Source organism: Leptosomus discolor, chromosome 5 (assembly GCF_034619465.1).
Source record: "Leptosomus discolor isolate bLepDis1 chromosome 5, bLepDis1.hap2, whole genome shotgun sequence".
Lineage (NCBI taxonomy): Eukaryota > Metazoa > Chordata > Aves > Leptosomiformes > Leptosomidae > Leptosomus > Leptosomus discolor.
The window spans coordinates 20108573-20114572 of record NC_141395.1 but is presented as its reverse complement, the minus strand read 5'-3'; positions in this window follow the sequence as shown (position 1 = coordinate 20114572).

Sequence of the window (6000 nt, the reverse complement as noted above, 5' to 3'; positions counted from 1 at the left end):
TGGCACTCTAGCTAAAACCGCCAGCTTTCTGGTTTATTGAAAAAATGAAAATTGAAATGGTTTGGTTATGTCTGTGAAAAAGTGCATGACACATCCGCAGGATCAGCCTTCCTGGAGAAGGTATTTTAAATTCAGAAAGAAGGCACCCATTGCTTTTGGAAATTTATATGTAGACATTTTCATACTTTTAATAAGCTGGGGTTTACTATGAGCAATTTCATCTTTACTGTGCTCCCTGAGTGCATGAGTAGCTTTTTGTCTGCAATTCTCATAGAAGTAATTGGGGCTGATAGATTTCAGTACTTCCCAGAATCAACCTCTAGATCTTAGACCGTATCTTGAAGTCAAGTAAAACTCCTATAGAGGTCAGCAAGTTTTGACTGAGGTAGGCAGATCACATGCCCGTGTGGGGCAATGATCTAGTGTAGAAGGATCATGCCTGCCTAAGTCCTTAGAAAAATAAGGTGTTCTTTAGTACAGTATTGCATCTAATATCTGTCTAGTACAGATACTACTTCTAAATTCAAAAACCGGTTCCATATTAAACCAAGATAGGCTGTTTTGTTGAAATGCAAACCTGAATGGTTAATAAATCTTACTCTATATTTTTTTCTTTGCTATGGGATTTTTTTTCTCATTTGTATTTTGCATCTACTTGAATCATTTATATAAATTCAATACAAAATACCTAACAGTAAGGTTTTTACTTAAAACCCATCCGGGAGCCATATTTTGTTCTCTTCTTTTTATATAGATATTACCTATTGTTCTAAAAATTTAACAAGGCATTTCATTAAATCAGTGTAATGCCCATAATTTGATGATAGTATTGTTTACCTTGATTCAAGCTGTGATTATATCTTTATCCAGTAGTTTTTATTGGTTTAAAAAAAGTTGAGTCCCTTTTCTCCTTTTTAGCTTGTTTTCAGAATTTGAAAAACGGAGATACAAAGGGAGCTGTGGCAGCTGAATTCTCTTTCATGTGTGTCCAGTCCAGGTGAAGCCCAGCATAATGTACTGTAATATGTCTCTTCAGTTCTCTGATACAATGACCTGTGCATCCTCTAAATCCCCCACAGAATGCACAGACAGACTGATTGAGGTGAGTATGGACTTAAGTATATATTGTTCTTTGTAGCTCTGAGGAATTGGCACTTTTGCCAAATGTGAGATGATGTGGATTGTAATCTATTGAGATATGAGTTCAGACTGGGGCCTGTTAAACATTGTGAGAATAACTAAAGGTTTGTCTGGAGTAAGTTTTGTGGTCTTTCTTTCTTTCTTCCTTTTCCTTTCTTTTTCTTTCTTTCTTTTTCTTTTCTTCCTCAAAAACAAACAAAAACTTTTTCACAGTTTCTGACACTTTGCAGTTCCACTAATAACAGTAATCATGAAAGCGCCTTTGTGGTAAGAGCGTCTTGCAGCAGACTGGGATAACACAGCACCAGAAATCCCAGCCTTTTACTCAAGGGTATTTGTGGAACCATGGAGAGAAATCGATAGAGGGTATGGACTTTTGTTACTATGGGTTCTACCCTTCCTGATGGCATATATTTTATTTTTTTTATTCTGTGATTATAACTTAAGATTTTATAGCTGTTGGGGGAACCGTAGGTTAAATCTGGATGACTTCTGATTCTGAGCTGATTAAAGAAAACAAAATTGGGGCTGGTGAGGAAGAGGTGGCAAAGAGGAATACTGAGCATAGATGCTTCCAAATCATAGCTCACAACTATTTCAACAAGATCACCTTTCTAGTATAATCAGATGAGAAGATTTTATTTTCTTTTTCCATAACAGGAAAGGAGTAGGGCAGCAGTTTATCTTATAGGTCTTGGTGACAAGGGAGTATTTTAAATGCTTGGTCTAACACTTTAACAGAGGAGGTAGTCACAGCAATTAAACAGCATTTTTAATAATCCCCCAATTTATATGTTGGAGTCAAAAGCCTGATCCTGATCCTAAACTAGTATAATTGTGTTGCAAGTGTGTACCTCTTTCCAGCTGCCTGCCTGGTGTACAAAACTCCCCTTGCTCGCCAACCCTTTTCACTCTTAAGGAGCTCACCACTCTCCCTACCACTAGGGTCAGCCTATTTTATAGAACACACTACTGGGGCTTCATTGGCCCCACGGTGTCCAGGCTCCCCTGCCTGTGGCTGCACTCGGCCGGGGCTCCTGGGAGACAGCCCCAAGGAAAACCCTTCAACTTTCCCCAGGTGCCATAGGGCTGGGGAGGCTGATACATGTGCTGCTTTTCTGCCCTCAAAACAATAGTTGTAAATACGTAACCATGGGCACATACATCAGGATGTTAAACAGTTAAATAAATAAAATTATCACGGCAGTGCTGTGGGTCAGCAAAATAAAGGACAGCATTTGAAAGTGTGGCTCTTAGAAAAGTTTTGGGAGAGGAAAAATTGTCTAGGATTGCAAAGACTTTAAGACGTGTTTTCACTTACGAATAACATACAAGAAAATTATTTGGGTTCTTTATACCTAACCAAATTTTAAGTTTCATTAAATCCAAGAATTTTTATTGATAGATATAAAACCACAACTTTGGACTTTGACATTTAGAATACTGTTTTTCTTTTAAAAGTCAGAAAAGAGGATATATGTACATGTATTTCCAGTAATATATTTTATAGAAAACAATTAAAATATTTTCAAATACAACATTTCCAATTTTTCACTACTTCAGCTGGGGTGTCCTGTAATCTAAATCTTTAGGCAGAATGTTTTTTTCCTTCAGCACTTAAAATGGAAAACTAAGAACACGGATACCTTAACAACAACCCAGAAGAGATTGCTTGTTGATGTTTGGGTTAACAGGAATAAAACGTCCAGAATGTTTTGCTGTAATTAGCTGGTTTTGTGCTAACACACGTGCGTTAGTATGTTCTAAAATATCTTACCAAAAGGCTTAAATACATTTCAACAAATCTGTTTGAACTCTGCATTCCTGCTGCAGGCAGAATAATGTCTATTGGTTTTATGTTTGACTCAGAACTTCCTGTGAGAGAGATCACAGATTCACCAAGGAAGAGTCCTTCATGCAAATACTGTCTGCTCCAGGACTCAGCATTATGGAGGGTGAGAAGACTCTTTGCTAACATGCAAAAGACTGAGGTGAAGAACCTACCCAAGAAGGCTGAGGTAAAGAGTCAGCTCTCATAGCTGGGACTATAATAGCCCATCTTAAGTTGTGTTGGTATGCCAGTGTATCTGTGTTGGTGGGTAAAATTCACTGGTTTCTTTAACAGATAGTACTGTTTTTCTCAGGGAATGAGTGGTTTTATTTTTATGTACTTAGAACTTTCCTTTTTAAGCGTTCATCAGGTGTGAGCTGATACAGGATTTTAAGAAGCACGTTTCACCCATCGACATTAAAACTACACACCTTGTATAATCCTTTCAGCTCATAAGCTTGGCCCTTGGCGGGGGGGCAGTGGATAAAATTAATGTAAACAGAGCTGAAGAAACCTGGGCAAAAGAGATTTGTTTTATACAGCCAATGGTGACATCAAGCTAGGTAGCTTGTGTACCAGTTTTTTCTTATGTAAATATTTGAAAGCAGAATGTTTTCCTTCTGGCAGAATCCAGTTAGTGACTAGTGTTTTTACAGTTTCAGCTTGCGAGAAGCAAGGTCTACATCTATTAAATTTGTATCTCTTTTTACGTATTCAATTTTCCCCCGGAATCTAATGAAAACATCCTTCAAAGTTTATTGTAAAGATTGAACTTTAATACAGACACTAAATTTGGGTCTTCATGTAGCAGAGCTCAACACCTGGAGAGTAACATCACCAAATAGTCACAAAATTGGCAAATTTAAGTGCAGTAAGAACTATCAGTATTCAACTGAGTAAGGTAGCACAGCATTGTCTAATGCAATAAGAAACCAGTTGGGAAAATACGTGTCCAATTTTTTGGCATTCAGATACAGAAATACAATGGGAAGGTCTGAGTTTCAAATGGTTTTCTCAGCTTAAGAAAAGAAATGAAACCCCAGGGCTGAGAAATCTCCTGCTGACTTTCAAATGTAGGTGCATGGGGGAAAAATATCTGCTTGACCAATGACCCTACCTTTCTATATCCACTAAAAGTTGATTCTGAGATATCAACACATATTCCCAGTTTTGTCGAGAACAATTTTTGGAGCCTACATTTTACTCTTAAGGAGACATTAAAAATGTATGTTTCTAACACTTCTGTAGCACTCAGTCAGGATGTTGTCAATGCCATCATATCGTGGTTTAGGCTGGTCTTGTATGAGTTGTCAATATTTCTGTTTCAAAATCTTCTTCATTAAAAGTGGTTGCAGCTATGGCAGGGGTTAGTAAGGCTGGATACCAATACAATAATGTTAGGTGACAGGTAGTCACGTGTCAAAATAGTCCATAGACACTCTTGGCTTCCATCGAAAGGAGACTGATACCGGGTTGTAGCTGTATTTTTCAGCTACCAAAAACTACTCTTCCCCAATTAGTAAGCAAATTGAAATATGGTAGAAAAGAAAAAAAACCACCACATCCAAAACTTAGAGATAATGGATCCTTGTTTGTTCGACTGTGTTAGACCATGTCTACTCTTCTGCTTGCTAGTAAAACACATGCTTAAAAAATACAAGCTTACAAACACACACACCTGTACCTTAAAAGCTGAGTGTATTTCGTGTTGTGAAAAGGAAAAAAACAATTCCCTCTGCTACCTGTCCCTGGGCCCCCTGTTTAGCAGCCTGTATTGGCACTTGTGGGGAGAAACAAAGTTTGTACAAAGTTACTCATAGGTTGCAAGAACACAGGTATCAAAGGTAATAACAACATGTAAGATAACCCAACCCAGCTGCCAGCCAAACACTCCCCTTCCAAATCAAATTGCTAAATAAGATATTAGTGAAAGGTTTTACGACACTCAGGACAAAGAAGTGATTCAGGGAGTACAAAGTCAATATATAACTAGGAGGGGAAAATCAAAGGCAATTATAATATGTCTAGGATATTGTCATCTTTCTTGAAGCATTTGTTTAAGAGAATTCTAGAACAGGTGTCCAGCTGAAGCATAAACATCCTTATTTTTCACCCTATGAAAAGCAGTAAGCAGAAGCAGCTCTGGAGCTTTTCCAAAGCCTAAAATCTGTCCTTAGTTAGACTTTCTGAAGCACTTTCAGGGGGATGTGTTGGCCAACAGAAATCATTTGAAACAGTTGTGGTTTCTCTCTCAGTCTCTTCAGACTCTGTAGCTCAGCTGTGCAAAGCATTACAAGCTTTCCTCCAACCTGTCAAACACCTGGATATACATAAAGCTGCAGTACCAAAAAAAAAAAAAAAAAAAAAAAAAAAAGTTAAGCAAATTATTTATAGAAAATGTGAATGTACTAATTAACACACATGACTGACTTATAGCAAGGCACATGTTAACATGCTGATTTTCCCCTCCAACCATAGGCAACCTGAAGGCAGCAGAGCTTCAGTTTTCTGTAGCGACAACTGTACATTTGCATCTGGTTTTTGTCAGCATTTATTTCAAAGTTTAGGGCTCCTGATTTATTGCTACTTGGCTTGTAGAGAGCTTGACTACAAATGCCAATGGCTGTTGCAGCAGGCATTGCCAGAGCTTTTCTAGGAAGGCTGCCCAGAGCTGGCTGTCTGATGTACATGAAGTCAGAGGGGATAGATGGACACCTGTGGATGAGGAACGGTGTTTGAAGGTCTGGACAGACATCATGCAAAAGTCTCACTGGATGCAGGACAGAGATGAAGGATTTCTTTCAAAAGCAGAAGTTGGGGTGCTACAGGACCAACACAGAAGGCATGTCAGCAAATCAGTAAGTGGCAAAACTGACCTCAGGGCTGGTCTCAAGGCCACATAGATGTAACCCAGAAGACTAGAGAAAAGCAGAAGTGGTCTCAATCTTCAATAAGATTTGACATATTGGATAAGTTACATGTTCCAGCAGCCATGATTTGGTCCAGAGCTGGCTGAAGCCATTAGCTGC